A 23,309-nucleotide genomic window follows, 5' to 3' on the forward strand; every position below is an offset into this window, starting at 1 on the left:
GTTCGTTGCAGTTGCAAGTGCAGCGTCACGAATGGAAATTTCGTATGGTTGCGAATCATCGAGCATATTGCCTCATCGTCATAAGTGATACATCGATTCGGCGATTGGCCTTGGGTTTATTTAATTATCTACGATAAGGTATCGTCTAGACGAGCATTATCGAGATATTAATGCGAACGAGAATATTTCTAATGTTGGAAAAATTCATCTGGTGGGAAATTTTTTTAAAGTGAATTATGCCCTTATATTTTAACACTATTTTAGGAGTGATTTGAAGAATTGAAGTTCAGTTCCTTGCTTGAGAAGGGAACCTGTTGAGCTCGAACTCACTGAAACAAGTTTACAAGAAATTTACCATCGATTGTTTTTTCTCACCCAACAATACCATTTAATAATCGTATTTATTCTTCCAATCATTCAATCAGATAACCGATCCACCCTTCGGTTAATCCCTACGTTGGTATATTTTCGATATTTATTATTTAAAACACCGAGGCCTTTTCCCATAAACGCCTTCTTATGCATTAGTACAACATTTGAAATTACCTACTCCTGTAATGTTTTCATCTAAAGTTTGTTCTTTCATCTCCTCTTCCACTTCTTAGGCTCATAATCTACTGGTTTAATCACCGATATAATGCATTTTTTTTTCTTTTCAAAATACGGAGCCGGGTGGTCCGTTTTTTCTCTCCTTAACAACGGTACTACTTGTTTTTATGTGGAAGATGGAACTTCTCCCTTCATATATAAGTGAACAACAACTGTTCATTCACGTACCACGTTTATTCGTTTTAGTATAAAAAAATAAAAAATAAATAACTAATTGAAAGAAAAACCAACTAATACCTATTTAGTATAGCTTGAAATGGAGTTATGAAAAACTGCACATACTCGTATGTGTGTAGAAATCTAGGTTAATATGTAATGTAGGTATCTAATACGTACTAAATCGCCTACGTTTTTAAAAGGTTTAAAAATAGACCAACATGCAAGGAAGATATTATAACCGAATAGAGGCTAATTTAAATACATAGATATAGACACGTTACAAGGCCATCATTCATTCAATAAGATGCAGCGAGTCCTATTAGAATTTCTCGGAGCGCCGGACACGTTGTTCGAATAAAATAACGATTTAAAAATCAAATATTTATTATGTAAAAATTACCATAAAAAGATAACGTTTGTTTGAATATGTGTCGAACAAGGTAATGATGTGTTTACTCAAAGTATACGAATAATATTTTTCAAAAAAAGGGTATGTTTTTACGATACCGTGCAGTTAAACACATGGTAATCCTTATTCGAGCAAGATAAAAGGGGAGAGAGAAAGAAAGAGTTTCTAGGACGAGATCAATTGGTATAGCCACCTCATAGAACATGTACCAGGATGGGTTTATTTTATAAATTTTTTTGAACTTTTTCCAAACTTCAAACAGCTGTGACCAAAATTTGAATTATTCAAATATAAATTTAATTTCCCAAAGAGTCTCAAAATTTAAAATTTTTCCACTCGAGTGATCTCTTCAATTACTTATCTAATCATTTACACATCATTCTCAATCTGGTGAATCTGTCATCAGAAGTCACCAAGCATTCAAAATAATTTTCAAATGCTCTTGAGGGCCAAGAAAAAATACAAAAAGCCCACCTGGTGAATTCTGGTAAATCTGTTACTAGAAGTCACCAGGATTCTCCAAGGAGTCACCATGCATTCAAAATAATTTTCAAAGGCTCTTGAGGGCATTCTGGTGGTTTTCTAACCAACAATTGGCCATAAAAAAGACAAAAACCCACCAGGTGAATTCTGGTGAATCTGTCACCAGAAGTCACCAGGCATTCAAAATAATTTTCAAATTCTCTTGAGGACATTCTGGTGGTTTTTTCATCATAAATTCAACTTTAAAAGGACAAAAAAACCACCCGGTGAATTCTGGCGAATCTGTCACCAGAAGTCACCATCAAGCATTCAAAAGCATTTTCAAATGTTCTTGAGGACATTCTGGTGGTTTTTTAACCAGCGATTGGCCATAAAAAAGACAAAAACCCCACCTGGTGAATTCTGGCGAATCTGTCACCAGAAGTCACCAGAAGTTCAAAATAATTTTCAATCGCTCTGAGGACAGTCTTGCTCAAATTCCAACAAAACTTACATTTTTCAAAAAAGTCTGTTTCAAGCCCCCCGTTAAAATGTCAACTCTTAATTAAATTTCCAATTTTTAGAAAACTTTTTGAAAATTTAGATTGTCATTCTATGCACAGGTCTTCCAATTTCACGCTAAAAACTTTTATGAATCCCTCTGGCTGGGTAAAGGAATGGAGGGGGGGGGGGTGGTAATATGGTTATCAATATTTTGTACAGCTGGAAAAATCTGAAGAAATTTAATCTGAACATTTTTAAATTTTGAATACGAGCTGAATATGGATCAAGTCTTCTGATTTTACCTACCCAAATTTTGAAAACCAAAAAAAAAAATATATACTTATATCAAGTTCAGAGCTTTCTAAGACCCCAAATAAGCGAACTTTAGAAAATTGAAAGATTCGAGCGACCTGTGGTTTTTCAGGTTTACAGAGGTGCTGATTCCTGATGTTAGCTTAATTTTTAAAACTAATGCTCTAAAGTCTATAATGAACTTTCAAATTGCAAAGAAATTGAAAAATTCATGTGACCTATGGTTTGCTTGGTTTTCAAAGATTCTGATTTCGAATTTCAACTTGATTTTTTGATATGAGGCTCCTGAGGCCCGCATTAAGCTTACAAACTTCGTAGGAGTATATAAATTCATGAAACTTATGGTATGTTGGATTCCTAGAATTACTAATCTAGACTCATTTTTTCACATGTTCGAATTTCTAAGGCTCAAAATGGGTCCTCAAACTTCAAAAAAAAAAAAATTGAAAAATACGTACCTTAACAATAGAATTTGAAATTGGTGAAAATGAGGTTTCTACTTCCTACCAATTGTTCATGCGTTCAAATTTCTGAGACTAGAATAATAGTTCCTCAAACTTTAAAAAAATTGAAAAATCATAGCTACCACAACAAAAAATCTGAAATTGGTGAAAACGAGGTTCTTACTTCCTATACGGGGGGGGGGCGTTTTTTATTTACTTAGGTATTATTATTTTTTTATTCAATTCAAAAGAACCTAACAAAGAATGATATGACCAAAGGACTTTATCAAGACGTGCAAAAATGTCAAATATTTAGATCAATGTTCACAGTTTTTGGAAAGAGCTTCGAAGTTTTCATTTTTTATTGAAGATGGTTTTTCCATGCAGAGAAGATATTACCCAAATTTTTTACTACAATTTACCAAATTTCAAAAAAAAAAAAGTGAAACGGGACTCGTATCAACAAAAATTTCAGCTCTTCTGAAACTTTTCCAGCCAAATTTCGATTTTCACATAACTTTCAAATTTTTCTTCAGGGTGTTGAAACTTAATGAGATCCAAATTAAAAATTTTCCACTCTAGCTAATTCTAGCCTGGTACCTCAAATAAATGTTTTTGACTTTGTTTTGAGGTAGGTACCTATATAATGTAGTGTATGTACCTATACCTATGATGAAAAAATAATAAATGATGAAATTGTCTGAACGTTGTGGCAATTACAAAATTTGAGTTTGGGAGATCAATATGAGAAAAAAATAATTTATAATGTTTTTAAATAAGTAGTGGCAATTTCTAAATAGGCCATCAAAAATTTGATGAAAAATTAATCCAGGACATCGAAATTTGTATCGCAAAAATTTTTTTTTTTGAAGTTCCCAAAAACCCAACTTTTTCAAAATTGAAGGTCAATATTTCGAGTAATACATAATTCGATGATACGAGTAAATATAATTTCACGAGGGCGCTTTCTCAACTATTTGGATGGACGGATGGAGTGAAAACATGAAATCTCAATATTCCAAAGTAATAAAAAGAACCCCCTTCCCCCTAAATCGTTTCCAAAATTGATTTTCAACCAACTTAGACTCCAGACTAAAAACTAAAAACTTGAAAAAAATGAACACCATTCTTGCTCTAGGCTTCAGAATGACTTGAATCATTCAAATATCATCACTTGAAATTAAAATAAACCACGAAGCTGTTTTTTTTTTTTAATAATTCCAGTTTGATTTTTCATTTTAAAAAATTCTCTTAAAAAATTTGAATAAATTAACTTGAACAACTAAGAATTTGACTCTGAAGGAGTTTTCATTTGCTCAAATATATTCATTTTATAGACTAAAATCGGTTCCCAAAATCGATTGCCATCATTTTCGAGCCAATCTGGAGCCTCCAGCAGAAGTTATGTAACTTTTCTCCAGCGATATCAAATTGTTCCAGGAGACGTTGTAAACCACTAAGCTGTTTTTTTCATCAATTTCCGTTTAATTTTTCATTTTGAAAAATAATTCTCTTGAAAAATGAGAATAGGTAAATTAACTTGAACTATAAGAATTTGACTCTGAAGGAGTTTTCATTTGCTCAAATACATAAATATTCGTTTATAGACTAAAATCGGTTCCCAAAATCGATTGCCACCATTTTCGAGCCAATCTGGAGCCTCCAGCAGAAGTTGACTTTTCTCCAGCGATATAAAATTGTTCCAAGAGACGTTGTTATCAACTTTAGCAACTGAAAATTTAATCTTGTCAAAATTTCAACATTTCGAATCAATTTGACCAGATGAATCGTAAATCTGGAGTGACGAATTCAAAAGTGCATTTTTTACAAGTCGAAAATCTTAAATTTTGAAATAATTCCAAAATCGTCAATTTTTACAAAAAAAATTACTTAAAACTTCTTTTATCTGCTAAAGTCAACCCCCCCCCCCCCCCTCAATCGGTTGCTACTGTTTTCGAGTTGATCTGGAGTCTCCAGAAAAAGTTGACATTTCTCCAGCAATTTCAAATTGCTCCAGAAGGCGTAATCAACTTCAGAAATTGAGAATTTAGCTCTTTCAGTGAGCCAAATTCCAAGTCATTAGTCGAATAGCGTACCTATCATATGGGTTTCGAGCATTCGAAACATCAGCTGAACAAAAAAGTTGAAATTAGTCAGGATTCTCAAAAATTTGAAAATTTGTTGAGATTTATGCTGACTTGATGGAATCAAATTCTCATTACAAATTTTTGAGACTATCTCACAATAACTTTTTACTAGCTGCATAAAATTCTCCAGAAAAAAAACAACACCAAGAAACAATCCACTTCAACATGCATCGTGCAAGTCTTCCAAAAAAAAATCACCCCACAGGCCCAAGAAAACTAAGACAGAATCCGCTGCGTAAGACTTTGGAATAATCAACAAAATGCGGAAGACACCGAACGACAAGTTCAAGGACGTGTATATTCGCTAACGCCTACTACGTTTAATGTCCTACATTCGGACATTAACATTTTCTCTTTTTTTCTCTGGTCGTTCGCGCGACGACGACGTGGTAACAAAATATATACGCCGGTATATGGAAGAAAAAATCACACACTCCCCGAAACACACACGCACGCGGAGGAAAGAAGAAAACCCGAAAGGTTAAGGGCATTCCAGAGGAATACTGTGGATAATACTCCCGGAAGAAAGATTGGTAGGGATGGCACATTGTCGAATCCCCTCTGGTCCGCTCGTCTCGCTGGAGAACATATCGAACTTCTGCAGAAGTTTCGTCGTTGCGAGTGCATTAGTGCGTTGTCGATGAACCGCTGAAGGCCAAGGTCTCTGCCTTTCTTCCTTATTGTGGTTCGTACATAACTAGTTCGATGTTCGTTCGTCGAGTATATTTTAACGGCCCATGACCGCTATAGATACAAGGTTACTATATAAATTGTACGAATTTTTTTTCGCGTTTAATTATTTTTTTCAATTTTTAACGTCGTCTGGGCCGAATTTTGCACCGTTTGGCGCGAAATCTTAGTCGTTTTAACGTTATTTTTGGTAAGTAATTCGTCGTCGGCTTATCTGGCTGCGAAATCGTCGCGTCTTTGATCCGGAGTTTTTGTAATTTTTTTTTCTATTTTGGTTATTTTGACGATCGCGAAATTTTTTATCGCGTGTGCTGAGTTGGCGAAATTGTTGGTTTTTGAACGAATTTGCAAGCGGAATTGTTATCTATACATTGGGTCCAGGCGGAGATCTTCAAAAAGACCGGTAAGATTCCAGGGTTTGAAAGTTTTTACAGCACTTGGCACTCGGAATAGATGTTAAGCGAAATTTACAGCACGTTTTGGTATAATTATCACAGCGAAATGGTCGAATTTTTCATATTTTTCGAGCGTTCAAGTTTGCTTCGTGGTGTTATTTCTTCTGTCTTATAAACCACATGGATTTTAATCGAGAAATGCTTGAAATCGTTTCTAAAGATTTGGATTTTGATAAAAGGATTGACATAAATTCAAAATTTTTGGTCTTAAGAACTTCGGAAGATTTAAATTTTGATGGGTAACACGATCAATCTCATTTCATAAGTTCTTAATTTTGATTCAAATCTTAAAAACGTTCTGGAAAATCAAAACTATGAAAGAAGATCGAATTAATGGATTCTTCTTCCTCATTTTTTTCTTCTTTTTGCACTCGAAAAATTGTTTGTAGAATTTTAGGAAACTTCGAACGTTGCAAAAATTTTAAGATCAATTTCTACATCTAATTTATCAGTTTTTAGTCTTCAAAAATACACTTAAAAAAATCTACGTTTGAAGGGGGAAACAATCGGTATAAAATATTTAAAATATTTCAACTGTAAAGACCTCAGAAAAATCCCATCAGAATTCATTTTAAGAAATGATTGGATTTTTCTTTTTATTCCAAGTTTTTTTGAACCTCAATAGAATCAAAATAAATTAAAATTCTTTGTCACACTCTAACAGTATCAGAATCGATTTTTTTGAATTTTCGATGTTCGTAAAATCTCCTCAATCTAAATTCAAATGGTACCAAAAAATCACTATTTTGGAATAAGGAAAGATCAACATAACACGTCAGAAATATTTTAGCTCCAAATGGATCAGAAAATTTCAATTGAAGAAAATTTTTCGTAATCCAATCTTCTTCCTTATTTCAAACTTCATTTGAATTTCGAGAAAATCTACGAAAACTGGAAATTCGAGAGAAGCTCAGCAAATTAAGCATTGGATTTTTCAGATGATTTTTTTAGTTCAATCGAACCATGCAGACCTCGATTTTAAATTAAATCTGAGTAACATCAAATTAATTCCTGATTAGAGATAGAATGAGATCAACGTGAAAAATGGCAAACATTTTTCAGTCAGTCTCAAAGTCATCAGAATATTCAACTTTGAACTAGAGTCAATCAATTCGAGTGGTGAAATTTTCGTTTCAAGAGTCAAATTTTGAAGAAATTGATGAAAATTCTATTTTAGGAACAATTTTATCGCTCTCAGGTATAAATTTTTCAACTTTGATCAATCCACAAATAGCCCTTGAAACCTGATAACTTGTTTTCCAAATAAATAAAATCTTGATTTTCAATCAAAATTTAGCAAGGACTCAAAAAAATCTCAGATAGAAAAAATTAATCAGCTTCGATTAAGAATTCAATTTTCAGTTTCAAATAAACCAACATTTTTTACTAGTAATTGATTAATCTGAAAACTTGATTCTTAATTCTTTGCTTCACAGAAATTGATTTTTTCCACAAAATCTTTTCGGTCAAAAATTTGAAATTAAATTTCGAATCTCAATAAAATTTAAACAGCTTTAAAAAAATGGAAAAAAGGAACCTACTGCACTCTTAAAAAATTAAATTCAGCAAAGGAAAAAAATCGTCAATATCTTTTGCTTTTTTTCGTCGCTCAAGTGGAAACGAAATAAACTTCAAAAAAAATCTCATTTCAGTAAAAAAGCTTCCATCAATGTTTGAAATCAAAATTTTAACAAAATAAATTTCAATTTCAATAAAAAAACTTCGTACATCATTCTGATTATTTGAGAAGCCAATAAAATGTTTAAAATGCAATGAATTTTCCAATTACATTTCAAATAAATCTCAAAGAAAAACAATTTACCTAGTCAAATATCTGGTATGATTTTTTCAGCTCGATTCAGATCTCGAATGGAATTTAATAAACTTTCAATTTTTAAAACGACTTTTCTAGAAATCGAATTTTTAGCTTAATTCAAATCCTGAAAAACTGAAAAATGATGCTAATTTTTGAGGGGAAAAAATCACGATTTTCTGAAATCAATTTTCAGCAAAATTAAAAAAAAAAAATCATTCGTTTAAAAAAGAGATTTTCAATCATCACAATAAATTTTTTTGATTAATTTTAAATTCTCCTAGAATTTCAAAAACCCCTAAATTTTGAAATAAATGTTTTTAAATTTCTGGTATCAAATTTTTTAGAGTAATTTTAATTTTTAATTCCAGTAAAATTCCTTCAAACCAAGATTTCCAAATTAAAATACAACCTAGGCAAATATTTTAATCAAGAAAAATTCTCAATCAAGCTCCAATCCCACCAAAACTTCAAAAACCCTACAATTTTCTTCGAAAAAAAAAAAACCTCCACCACTTTCACAAACACTCGATTGCATAAAATTCCACTCGTTCATGACCATGAACTACCTGCGATTGTCGATGTCGGCGGCACGAATACACACGTTCAATCATAATACAAACGACCTTTTTTCAAATTGATATATCTTCTTAAACCATAATAATAAAATTTAATGAAGGGAATACGACGTTGGAATAATCGTATCACGTAACATACGAAGCCCCGAGATCCCCTTCGCACTACGCCAATAATTACGTACATACTCGTACTTTAAGCATCGGGCATCGCTAATGCAAAAACGATTCGAATTAAAAATAATTTATTAAACCGATGACGTGGAACGTGTATAATTAAACAAGTCCGAGCCTAAGAAGGAGAAAAAAACCGGGGGTCGTTGATTTGAGAAATGCATCAGAATCCACATCGTCGTCTCGTAATGAATGAGTGATTTTTTTTTCCTCTTACGAGAATTTTGTCTCTTCTCTCCGACCATTCATAAATCTCTTGTTTTCGCTTTCAACTTGGCTGGCATTTATCGAACAATCGGTATTTTTCTAAAACGTTTTTAATTAGGTTTATAAGCCGACGAATGAATACGACGACGTTGAATCGAAGTAAAAAGGAGGAAAAAACACCACAACTCGCAGCTCGCGGTTAATTAAAAGCGAATCTTGGCAAAGCAAAAATTACTTAACCGAATTTTCATTCGAATGTCATTAACCCAAACATTATAGATCAAATGGTTAATTAAACGCCATCGTACCGCGAATGCACCAGTACATCGTGTATATTACGTCACATCGAAGCTATTAAAACTTTTTACCGGGTGTCTTTGTTCGTCATCCGTGAACGATACGAGTACATTCATAAGTATATGCAAAATTCTACACCATCGCATAGGTAGCGAGGTATAATTCCACAGTACCGTGCACTATCTCTTTTTGTCTGGTGAGGAAAAAAGAAAAAAAGAAGCGAGAAAACAAGAATACATTCGTAATTACGTGTCGATGACTCAACCGCTCATAAGAACGTTGAAATTACGAATATTTTGACCGTAAGCGCGATAAGACTTTCTGGCTCGATCTCCTACATTTATGTGCAGTTTGTCTGGTGGTATTTTTCCTCGTAAAAAGTCTTTTTTTTTTGGCGAAATCCGCGATCGCGAACTGATCCGAGAAGTTTGTTGAAGGACGTAAAATTCTCGAGCTGATTGAATCTTTGGTCAATGGCCGAATCATCTGGCTGCTGGATATGAATTTATAAAAATTCGTTATATTACGAGACATCGACGACATTGCAGGCGAAGGTAAATACGTATTTAGATAAGAATTTATCCCAGGTCATAGGGGTAATTACGAGTATACGAGAATCAGGAAATAGTGCAGCGAATATAGATAAAAATCGTGTTTAAGATATTGATCTTAAGATGAAATAATTTGATAACGTTAACGATCAATGAACCTGTGTAAATAGATCGAGATTATACTTTGGAAAATTTGTACGATTTGATCGGAGATGTGCGAGAAGTCGTTGGTTGGCTGATTGCTTGAATTTTATACGATTTTTGAATTTGTCAATTTTTTGAGAGAGGCGTGTCGGTATAAAAACACGAGCAATTTTTTTTAAAACATGCACAGGTATTCAGAATTCAGAAAAATTAGGTTTCAATTCAATTAAATTAAATTAAGCACTACGAATTGAAACACTGACAATGAGGTATGGAATCATAATCAGATAGCAACAGAATATGTCCTGTCAATTTTTTTTTCTTTTTAATTTTAAATGCACTTTCGACTAGGTAATCAATAGACCAAATCAATTTCGAAAAAATCACACTGAAACGAATTTTGGTATTTTGAAATGAATAATTATACCTACTCGTATTTTCTGCGCTGGCGATCAGTCCTAAATTTGCAAGACCCTGACTTTTGAATTCTTGTTCTAAAAAAATTTCAATTTTTGATATGAAACCAGGTTTTCAAAAAAAATGGAAAATCTGATTTCATAATAATTTGTCTGAAATTTTAGAACTTGGGGACAAATTCAGATGAATGCTTAACATCGTCAGACTTCAGAAAACTTGGAGAATCAAATTTTAAGGACCTTCAAACCAATAAATATCCATGATTTAAAACTTTCTTCTCAAAGAAAACTCTGCATCCATTTTTTTATGACACTACCTATTAATTTTCCACAAATTTTTATTGTTAAAATAATAAAAAAAAAATTAAAATAAAATTCAACAAATACGTTCACTTCTCCTCCCGCGTCCCTCCTTCTCAGTACAGAAACGTTTGAACCCATAAATCTGAACTATTTTTTTGGTTTAGAAGTAAGTTCATGAGTCAAAATCAAAAAATATTTTTGAGGAGGCAGCAATTTTAGAATTGCAATTTTTTTCATCAGTAAATTTTTAGCCCAAAAGAGATAAAATGAACTAAAATGCAATTAATATACATTTCCACTTATTTCATCGTAGGAACGAATTCTTCAAGTTATCATCCGGATTTTAAATTGACAGGGTTTCCAAATTTCCATCAATTTTTTCAAAGAAAATAATTTAAATTCAATAGCTCATCGTAGAATTTTTTCAAATCTTCAACCGGATTTTCTCAAGTACATATTATTTCTTTTTCATTTTCAGTGTTCAATTTTTCAACTCTGAAAAATTATTTTCAATTATTTGGAAAAATTATCTATTCGTATAAGAGCTTTATTTTTTGTTTCATGCACTCCTCACATGTTCATTCAGTTTTATTTTAAAATTTTGTGAAAATGGGGTTGGTGAAGTAGTAGTTTGAATTTCGATTCATTAAAAATGAAGAACGATGGAGAAAAAAATTGAATAAAAATATAATTTCAAAAATTAATTCAACGAAAAACCATAGCATTTTTACTTACACGGTTGCCATAATTTCACATTTTCTGATAGATTAAAAAAAATAAAATCATTTTGAGCAGAACACAAAAACGTCATCAAAAAAAAAAAGTTTCAACAAAAAAATAGAACAATCTGTTTGGGGAAAAAACGAATAAAAATGATAGATATTAATAATGCCAAAAAAAATTTTGACTAAAAACCATTAAATGAAGCCAAATGGCAAAAATTTGTCAATTTTTTTGGTACAGGTTACCTCGAAAAATTTGAATCAAATCTACAAGGCATCATTTTTTTCTGATTTGCCAAAATCCAGCAAGTTTTTAAAAACAATCCAGCAGGGAAAACATTTCTTCAGCAACGTTAATAATGAGAATGAAATTAAAAACACATACTGGAAAAAAAGAACGAAGAAGAGGAAAAATAGTCAAAATTGTCAACTCTTTCTCCTTCATTAAGGTTTAAAAGTTCTTCAATGAAAAGCAGTGGAACATCAGCTTCAAAAATTAGCCCTCTTCATGCAGTATTTCAGAGTCCTGTACAAAAGAGGTCAACTTCTGTCAAATAAAATTCTGCTGAAAATGAGATCAAAACGACCTATTTTATTAACTTGCGTCGTGCTATGAACTTCTTTAATATGTACAATTTCAAAAAAACTGACTTCTGAGAAAAATAGGTTCAAAATTTTGCATAGATATTTTTTCAAAAAAATTTTCCAACATGAAACTCAAAATTTCAACTAAGTAAGCATTGTGCCGAAAAATACGTAGAACTGAATTAATTCCAGAGCTCGAAATTTCCTATTTTCAAGTAGCAAATACATCGTTGTTGGATTCTTAGCTTGAAAATAATTTTATAAAAACAGTAACTAATCAAATTTCCACATTTTTATGTTTTGCAACATTGATTTTATATGATAAAATTACGCATTCCAGGAAAAAAACACTCAAAACTAAAATTGTAGAGTATGATATTTTTTTTTTTTTTTTTTTGGTATGAGCTAATACTTTTTTTTAGAATGCTTCATTCAAAAGGTATTCGTGAGAAACATGAATTTTCTTGAAAAAGAGAGTGATTTACTCGATTAGAATCTATGAAAACCTGTATTACGTTCATTTCAGATTAAAAACTCAAGTATTTTTGCATTTATCTCAAATGACTATTTCCTATAAACTTGGAAGGATATTCATTTTTTTACCTTTTACCTTGTTTTTTTCTCACAGACCAATAAAGCAAGGAGCCAAGAGAACAATCAATCTCAAACCATGATTTGTTGGGAGGCCCAAAATTTAAGATTCTGAGATGAATAATAAATCATACAAATCATCACTGAAAATTTCGATTTTTTTTTCAACCAAACTATTGATTAAATTCAAGTTCATAATTTTTCGAAGAGTTGAATTTTCATAGTAGAGGTAAGAAAAATCAATAACTTATGGCATCACTTTGGGCTCTTTTTTTCATCTTTCAATAGCTCTGCTCTCTCTTTATGCCCTCGAAAAAACAGATATTTTGGAATTGATGCCACACAAGGGGGGAAACCCTCAATTTTTAGTCAGTTTTGCTACCAATTTTTCTGAATAAATCTCTTTATTTTTGCAATTTAAAAAATTCCAATTGAACTCGCTCTTCCATTCCTTATAGACTTGCTCCATTCCAAATAAGAATAAAAATTCATAATTCGTACAATTTCCAACTCGATTCTGAATTTATTTGTAATTTTTAATGTAATATTTCCTGCAAGTAAAAATCACCATTTTAATGATACTTAAAACTAAATTTTCATAACATTTCTTTCGGCAAAAAAAAAACCACACAAGAGGGAAGCTAAAAGCATATAAAATTATTAAACCTGCATAATTCTACAATAACAATTCATTAAACTTCTTTCAACGTACCTACAGACTAATTTATTTAGGATTAGGAAAAAGGAACTGATTATAATGATACTTTTTGAGGAAGGAACTAAACCCATTATAACTGTTTCTTCGTCCATATTTTCACAACGTTTCGGCCGCACAGTAAAGGGAAGGAAGGCAAACACAAACATATAAGCTGGTAATATGCAACATATCCGAATACTTGACTCATTGTCAGTGAAAAAATATCGCAGACATCACGCAATGAAAATATGTATCTACATGGCGAATCGTATCGTATATATATCTGGAAAGACATTCGTACGTACAAATATAACATGTGTAATTTTCCGATTAAGGGGGTATTGGCCTTACAAATGCAAGTCAGACAAAGAGGAAACCGTCTAGTATATGAGATATTTTTTAATTCAATTAAAAAAACATTTCTTCGGTCGTAATCGCAGGTAATATCTCCAAATAGTGCGCACAGGCACAGGCACAGGCACCCTAAAGTCGTATATGGCAAAACAAATGTACCTGTAACGGGCGGCATGCAGCATGCAGCGGCGCAATATATAAATAAATACAAACGCTAATTACTTGGCAGTTCTAAGAATTAGACACGCTTTATGCATTAATCGGTTGGTTAACTTGGTTCTCAATTAGCAATATACGAAAGGAACCAGAGGTAAAAAAAATGCGAGAAAAATGATAGGGAAAACTCCCCAATTGTACGAGACGTAATTCAACCTGAACTTGGAGCCGAAGAAGACTCCATCATGAGGTATAAAATTACACAGACGACTAATCATTTCGCATAAATCTCGTAACGAGCCTAATGAACGTAATAATTATAAAGTAAACGGTAAACATTCTAATTTAAGACGAAGCTATGTGTCTAGTAAATCCATAGGTTAAGATTCTCCACATCGTCTCAGCCTCTCAGGGCGGAATCACGTTCGCGAAATTCATCATTCTTGCGCAAATGACCAAGGATACCGCCCATTCGGCGAATCCTTCGCAATTAAATACCAATAAATTCGCAACAACGAAATAATTAAAAATTACTCTCCGGCGTTAGATGAATAATGGTGCAACTTGACTTGACAATCAACCAGCATTTCCCATACTCGAAACATGCAGCAAGTCCAACCGGTGCGATTTTTTTCAATTACTCGTACTACTATTACTGTATCATCTGCGTACAATCGCAATGATAATTTAAAATCGTGCTCTCTACCGCCTTATTATTTACCTATCCATACATTGGCGAAAAAAATCTCGCGAGAAGGAACGAAAAAAAGAAGGAAAAAAAATCCAATAGCAAAAATACGCCATCGCCATAAAATTAGTTCTAATTTTAAACTGCTCATGCGGCTATTAATTAAACTTGTTCGAATAACTGTTATCGTCGTCTCTCTATACTATTACAAGTTGATCGTGAAAGAAGTGTTATATAAGGAATAAAAAGTCCCCCGCGGATATACGAGTATTCCGAACTTTCGAAGACCCTGACAATGACTCTGTGTCTGTATACACACAAGAAATGCAACGAGAAAGAAGAGAGAAAAAACCGGTAAACTATTTCAATATAATCTGAACTTGTCCTTTAATACGATCATGTCAGTGGTTCTTAAAAATCGTCTCGAGAAATACTTCGACTTGCGCGTACCTAGTGTTATTTTATTCCGTAGGAACATTTTTACAATTAGCTCGTTTGTACGGTCAGATCTTGCTCTATACGTCTTCGTACAGTTGTCGTCTGTTGTCATCAATGAAAAATACCGTTCTTGTGGTTTTATATAGTATAAAAATACATACTACACACACACTTACTTACATACCACGAGTAGCCAGTTAAATATCTATTTCAACAGGCTATGCGGTCATTTATAGTACACAAGTACACATATAAGAATATAACTAGAGTAAACCTAGCACTGGGTGAAAGCCATCAAGCACTAATATGTTTTCCAGCAACGACGTTCAAGATAGCTTGATGACAATCCTACATATATGACAATGAGAGAAAAAAAACATCGTATGAGGAAATCACTTGACTTGCTGTACAAACGGAATGGAAAAAGGGAAAAAATCTAAGGCAGCTGGTTCTTATAAGGCCACTTTAATCTTAAGCCAATTTTTGGGGTACTTGATATTCGTGAAAATTTTCAAAAATTTCATGCAAGTAATTTCAAACCTTCTATTTTACAGTGGCTTAGTTGATTTTTTCTTCAGTGTGGAGGGGGGGGGGAGCTAGATTCTGAATTTTGACAAATGGAATTTAATGTTTGATTTATTATCACCAATTTTTGAAAATTCAAAAAATTACATTCTAGCAAAATTTTTAATACGAGTAGATAACCTTAGTTTTGTATCAAAGAGATATTTTTGCACATCCATGTTAAGAGCTGGCTGTCTTTTGGCAACAGTTTTTCATTTCTCGAATCTTTAAGGCCTTTTTTCGAATTGTTGAAGAACTTCCTGTAAGTTTTTTTCAGAGATTGGTGCATATATGAACTTCGCTAGCTGCATTTTTGCCCTCGTGACCGAATTTCATACGTAGAAAAACAGAATCTAGGAAGTTCTTTCTGTTTCATTTTAAAAAGCTTTTTTTCAAGTGAAGAGAATTTTTGGTTGAAATGAAAATTATGGAATCAGAGAAAGACGTGAAATCGTAAATAGTCATTCAACTCACTGCAGAGACCGTTTAAGCCCCCTTCCACTCAGTAACACAGAATTAGTCTTCACTGCATATTTGAACGAAAATTTGATTTAAAAGTTCTTCTAATCTGAAAAGTGATGGAACAAATGAATTTGAATGGCTGGAAACCAGTCCATCGTTACATTGTGAGCGGAAAAAGTCATGGGCAAATGAATTGTCAGAGTATCTTAAAACCTCAATAGGTAACCGGCCTTCAGCTAAGTACTTCAATTTTAAAGGCAAACAATTTTACAAAATGGAATTTTTCACGTGACAGAAGAACTTAAAACAAAAATCAGCTTTGCAATCAAGAAAATTTCGATCTTCAAAAATTTTTGTGGGTGTATTTTGGTGAGGTGGGAAGAGGGGATTTTGATGTACTTTGGGACGTAGTGCACAAGCAAAAATAAATCCTTGATTTTTAGAAAAAAGAGGAATAAAATTTCAATTTTTTTACGTTTGGTCAGAAAACAGGTTTTTTTCCAGACATGAACTAAAAGCTTAATTTTTTTGGACGACTTTTTCCTTTTCGAAAAAATGTGCCCATGTTTTTCTGATATTTTTGCTCCACAACAGAACTTGAAAACTTATCTAAAAAGAGTAAAAACTGCATACACGTTCCATCGAACATGAGAGAATTTGTAAATGAGGGGGAAAAATTCAATTCGGATTTTCCCAGTCTTGTCAAATATTTCAAGAGGATAAAAAATTCAATTTTCATTAGTATAATTTCTGATACCTTCCAACAGTTTTGAAAATGGGACATTTTTTGAAAGAAACTTCATCTCAATTTTTCTCAAGCCCCTTATTCTCTGATTATAGACATGTTTCAGGAATCACAATCAATTTAAACGAGTCAGGTAAACAATTAGCTGCAATATAATGTGTAGTTTTGATCAAACTTTTCAAATAACATGAAAAAATTCATTCAATATCACCCCAAAAATTTCCTTATAAATCGACACTGAAATATTCATTTGACATCAACACGAAAAAATTCACTCGGTACAACCACAAAGAAATACCATATCTCTCTACTAAACCAAAAATTGAATTTTAAATATCCTCCAAGAAATCAACACGAAAAAATGTATTTCAACTCGCCACAAAAAATTTATTTGAAACCAATACGACAACATTCATTAGCAATCACGAAAAATTTGAAACCCTAGCTTAAATCACCTCCGAGAAAATTATTCTAAAAATCACCAAAGAAAAATTCGTTGAAAACTTCCAAGAAAAAATTCATTTGAAATTATTTTTTAAAAAAAATTTCAACCCAATTCTGCACGAAAAAATGAGCTTGAAATTTTTAAATCAATACGAAAACGTTCATTGATCGTCATAAAAAAATTCATTGGAAATGATCACGAAAAAAATTCAAATCAAATCACCACAAAAACATTTTTTACTAAATCGGAAATCGAATTGTAAATCACCGTTAAAAACTTTATTCTAAAGCATCCATAAAAAATTTATTCCAAATCATCCAGAAAAAATTCATTTAAAATTGCCACGAAAAAACCCATTCAAACGAGTGGAAGGGGCAGCCTCCTACAAAATCAAATTTACACGAGATTCTCTTCGTAGACGCTTTGCACAGCTACCGAGAACCAAAATGAGCCTAGACACAGAGCAGATCTCATTTTGGTTCACCTCCATCATTAATCAACTCGTGAAAAAAACATCCACCTTGTATTTTTTTTTTTTTTTATTCAATAGGTACCTATTATTTTTTTTCAAAATGAATTATTCCATAAATTTTAAAAGTTCAACGCTCGTACAATTGATAATTCATCATTCACATCAGACCCTTTCACTTCTTGAGCCCTCCAAAAAATTGGAGGTTCGAGGCAAGTTGCCTTCTTCACTACCATCTCCCTATAATTTTCGTAAAATGTGCATTCAGGAAGGAGTCAGGCAGGAGGAGCGGAGGGGTGAAGGGAGAAGAGATTGAGATGAATTAATTTGAGGAATACTCGTTCAATTTCTTGACTTGGAATTTTATTATGCCATTAAAAAATGAAAGGGAATTATTACTGCAGAAATCGCTGAAAACGAGTCAGAAATATTTCTCCGTCAATTTTGAAGGGGGGAGGGATGAAACGCAACATTGATTTTCTAAAAATGGAAGTCATCGCCTCGATGTCTTTGATTTGAGCAGGATTTAGTTATCCAGAGAATTTTCTTTGAAAAATGATGAAAAGGAATTTTACTAATTTATCAGCTGTACAAAGTTTTGAGCTTAAAGAAACTCTTTTCGAATGATTTTAAACAACTAAATTTAGTTTTTTTAAATTATTTTCGAGGTTGGTCGCGAGAATCACAAAGTTAAATCAATAATTGTTTATTTGTATTTTCAGCAAGTTTCGACAAAATTATACTTTAAAATACTTCAACAATGATAGAAATAAATTTGAACGAAAAAAAAAATAGAAAAAAAAATAAAACCTAATAATAACACTTTTATAAAATGAAGGCACTTGTATAAAAATGAATTTGAATAATATTTTTCAAAAATTTTTGGCGAAAAAACAACAAAATAAAAAACACGACTTCAAAAACCCGAACAAAAAAAAATACCTCATTTCATCCCGACGATGAAAAAAACAGATAGAAAAAAAATCACCATAATATATCCATTCATCGTATACGATTTGACCTTATCTCATCAAGTGGCCGATAAATGACAGCGTTGACAAGTTCTACTTTACTGCCCACTGTATAGAATCAGATATACATTCTGAACGACTCAGCTTCCACACCATTTGCAGTAATAACATATGTACAACGGTTTGTGAACCAGTTTCTGCGGTTACCGTTGATGATTATTGACCGTTTGTGTTCTTATTACTTCGATAAATAATGATTGCGCAATGTCGTCCGAAGACCGGTTTTTTGGCGGAAAAAACCGCGCACATTTGCTAATCCTCTAAAGCAAAAAAAAAATCTCTTCTGTAATACGAACCATCACAGTAATTTTATTCACACGAGAGGAGCAAGACTGAAAAAATGAAACTTCCGATTTCCTAGCTTCCTCTTCCTACCTAATGTACTAAGTCTCATCATCATCATCGAGTAGGTATAATGAAATTAAATCTAAAAAACCCTTATGGGTACTCTATAAGGTGTAGATACATCTAGTAATATATTAACTAGTGTCAAAACAGGGTCACCGAAGAGGTAAAAACCTCATTATTATAAATTAATTTGGCGCATGCGTACAAACAGAAAAACCTGTTCTTTCGTTATCGACGTTACATTGCGGTACCCGGCATGTACCGGCGAATAGATAAAAAAAAATGAAAAATTGCCAACTCTGGTATTGTTAGTGGGTTAGTGTCGTATGCAGTATATACAAAAGTGACACATATGCCAAGTTTTATTATTAATCGATAGAAGAAGGAAATAACAAAAGCATACAAAGTATAATACTTTATTAATCCCGCATTACAGTAGGCTTGACAACTACTGACCTAGAAATGTATGCAAGTGAAAATATATCTACATTTCTTATAGACACGTCGCGTCTCCTTCTCTGCTCCCTCGCCTCAGCAGCATGTCGCGTCGCCAGAGTACGTACGAGTACATCGTGTACATATATTAGATTATTACCATCCTTATATTGTACTATGTACGTAAATGGTATAAGTAAATTAACCTACACCGCATTCTTCTAACACCTATACCTTCTCGTACATTTTATATACTATTAAACACAACAAGATGCAACCAGATATGAAAAACTTTTCATTTTCACGCTTCTAAATGACTATCCCGCTTGGGGAAAATATCGCCAATTGCTGACAAATTCGCCCAAGCTATCGCCGATCGCTGATAAATTTGCCCATATGGTGGTACGTTTACATGATGAATACACGGTACAAAATTTTGGTGTTCGATTCGCTCAAAATATTGCCGGATTATTCGCTCACGAAATATGTTGTTCTAAACTTGCCCAAAAATTTGCTTAAAAAATCGTGTATTCAAAGTGTAGTGAATTACTTCGCTTCAAATGTCGCCCATAAGAATAAATTCTGGTTGGCGATTATTTAAGCTACATTTCAGGTAATGAGAAATGTAGCGAATTTATCAGCGAAAATTTTGAAAGTGAAATTTTGATGACAAATTCGCTTTTACGATTTTATGGAAAGGGAACTTGTGCAATGCGCACGCATTTGTTCTATGTATTCCAATCTGGCAGTAAGGGACATTCCAGGGTGAAATAGATAACAGGCCCCTGTCCTCAGATTTTTGAAATTTTGATGTAACATTGTTGGGTACGTTTAAAATAATGTTAGAGTAAAAAAAAATCCCCCACTCCACTCCTTTGCCCACAGGGGTGAAAGAAACACTTTTTTGGGGGAAAAAATCATACTTTTCAATGAGTTTTGAATATTATGTACAAATTTTTGAATTCACTCAAAATAAATGGCGGAAACATGAATCTAGCAACATGAATTTTTTCAACATTTTTTGGCTCCCAGGGGAAGATATTTACAAAAGAAAATTTGAAACCGCCATATCTTCGAACCTAATTCTTGTACACGAAATTTTTCTTCTTTCAAGAATATGTATTATGTATATCTGCATGAGTACTACATATACTTAATTAGTATTTTTTTCAAATTTTCCCTCCAGATGGGTCATCTTCAAAAACTCAAAAACGTGTTTTTGTGTTACGGATGCACCAAAAAAAGCAGGAATGCCTTTTAAATTTGAGTCAAATAATGGCAAAAATTTCTCCAAAGTTTACGTTTGCTGTTTATTTTTTTGTTTTTAAATCAGTCTTATTTTCATTTTTTTAAAAATTTAAATTGAAAATTACCCATTCAAAATTTTTACGAAAAAAAAATAAGAACAATACCTATATTTATATTGTTTTTTTCATTTTTTAATATTACCTATACCTGTTTTTTTTTTTTTTTTAAATAGGTAAGTAAGTATTACGCACCATTTTGAATTTTCCAATTTTGAACAAAATTCTTTACAGCCACTCAAATTTTAAAAAAAAAACGAAAACAAAATTTTCAAATGTTCTGAAAAGAATTTCAAAAGGCGAAAATTCAATGCAAAACAATTTTGAAAATTTTTATAGTTTAAACCAAATTATTAAAAAAATCTAAAGCAGAGTAATTTTGAAAAACAACAATTTTGAAGGTGAGTTCAGATATCTCAATTGAATTTTAATCCCTTCCTAGTTCCTACCGCCATCCAAAAAAACAAAATTTTTAGTTCAATAATAATTTAATTAGAAAATTTTTGAAAAATAGGCTGATCTTAATTAAAACAAAAATTTTTTTTTTTAATTTTTTCATTTGAACACAACTATTTTTTTCGCGTTAAAAAAAATTAAAACTGTTTGAAAACAATAAAATTAAATAAAATTATTCAGTAGGTAGATACTAGGTGTAGGTAAGTAACCTTTTTAAAAAAAAATATATACTTTCAGTTAAATTTGAATAAAAAAATCGATATCTAGGTACAAAACAATTTCAAAAATTCTGAATGGGCAATCATATGAAACCAAAAATTGTAAAACTGAATTCAGAAATTTTTAAATTTTCATTATACAAAATACGTGACTTTTTCCCCAAAATAATGATAAAAAAAAAAAATTTGTAAATTTATTCAACAAATTTACAAAAAAAATTTCAATTTAATTGAAATGCATTTTTTCATTTTTTTTCATTTTTATACCTAATAGATTTTAATAAAATGAAAAAATTCCTGAATTTACCTTTAAAATTTTCAGCTCAACTGAAATTTAAAAAAAAAATGATCTAAATGAATTTTTAATAGCATAAATCTAAAAATTATTAGCAACGCGCGTATGCAAGCAAATATATTCATTTCATGTCCATTTCTCTTCGAAGCCTCGGTAGACGTAGGGTTAGGTGTAGGGTTTTAGGAACGAGAGGTCCCCGGTTCGATCCCCGCATACACATAGGAAATTTTAGTGACCAAATTTAGGTAGGAAAAATTCAGAAGAACGGTAGTGAGCTGTACCAGTCAATACAGAGTGAAATTGTGGACATAAAATTGTACTTTTTTGTTTTTTTGAATTTCAAAATGTAATCGTTATTTTAATCAAAACATGTGAAATCGCTCGTAGACTCCAATAAATTCACGGGCGACAATTTCCTGCACGGAAAATTTCGCGTGTAATATCGCCCATGCGCAAACGCCGATCGCGCATAAGCAATCTTATGCGCGAATCGCGAAATTATCGGCGCATTATTCAGCAAAATATCCAGCGAATAGTCCGAAATTCTCGCCGCGAATTTTTCAGCGTGTGATGGGCGATATTTTTCCCAATCGGGATATGTACGAGTATCTATACCTATAGCTAGCTATAGACCAAAGGTAAGGGAATATATAGGATGCTTAATGGATGTTACGATGCAAATTGACGCCGAAAATGCATTAGAAAAAATTTCTTCGCTCGTTATCGCGCGTGCGCAAGTTCCTACATACCATACAATGTGACTTAGTTATAGCTTTTTAGGTGAAAATTACATCTAGCTACTTGGCTAGCACCTCAACGCTGCAGCCTTGTTACTTTTAATATAATTTTATATTATTTATATGGAACGTTGAGTTACATATTATAGGTAGTTATAGGTAGTACTACATAACTGGACTTATGCACGAGATATGTGTTCACGTCTCGGTTAATTTTTTTTCCCTCCTTCGTGCCTGGGCTGTTCTTATTGCCGAGTGTTTTCCTACACGAATGTTATTTTTCACCTCATCGCCTAAATGACGGAAAAACGTGTTCGTCCAGTCGAATATATAGTACGGCAACGTTTAACCTAACTTATTACTATTAATCTCGAATCCATTGTTGCATGAAAAGAATTTAATACGCCGATCAAGACGAAAAAATGAGCACACCGTCGATTATTTGACAATGCTAATCCATAATCTGGCGCTTTTTTTTAGCGGCCGGGTCGCTCTTGGTGTACATTTTTCCCCTACTTTGGTGGTCCATTTTATTCAAAGGAATATTACAAACCGCCTCGAAGAGTAATTAAACGTCGATATGTGAACAATTTAACTCTAATCTCATCCAGATGAATGTGATGGAATATTTTAAGAATTACATGTATGATTATATCACTCGAGTTATCTCGATGATTCGTTCTTTATAAACAACTTGAAGATATTTGGAGGAGATGAAAAATGGCACAGATGAATGGAATTTGAGAAAATTGAAGAAGCAAATCCAGCATCTTCATTTAAAACATCCTGTGTCAATTTGGATAAAATGCAAAATCAATTTGAACCTAAAAATCTCACTTTATGCACTGGAACTTTACAGTATTCTGTAATGCACTTACTTAGGACTCTTTTAGTGAGAA

General features: G+C 32.4%; 2 protein-coding genes across 2 annotated transcripts in view; one reads left to right on the plus strand and one right to left on the minus strand.

Moving 5' to 3' along the window:
* Atg16 (Autophagy-related 16) overlaps nt 1-23,309 on the minus strand; it is a 452,024-nt gene that overhangs the window by 274,658 nt on the left and 154,057 nt on the right. The gene's annotated exons all lie outside the window — the stretch shown is intronic.
* The window catches only part of neo (neyo), a 152,426-nt gene continuing 134,755 nt past the window's right edge, over nt 5,639-23,309 (plus strand). The window contains exon 1 of the mRNA XM_065357131.1: nt 5,639-6,138. The gene's annotated coding sequence lies outside the window, so the exon portion shown is untranslated. The remainder of the gene's footprint in view (nt 6,139-23,309) is intronic.

The sequence above is a fragment of the Planococcus citri genome, chromosome 3 (assembly GCF_950023065.1).
Source record: "Planococcus citri chromosome 3, ihPlaCitr1.1, whole genome shotgun sequence".
Lineage (NCBI taxonomy): Eukaryota > Metazoa > Arthropoda > Insecta > Hemiptera > Pseudococcidae > Planococcus > Planococcus citri.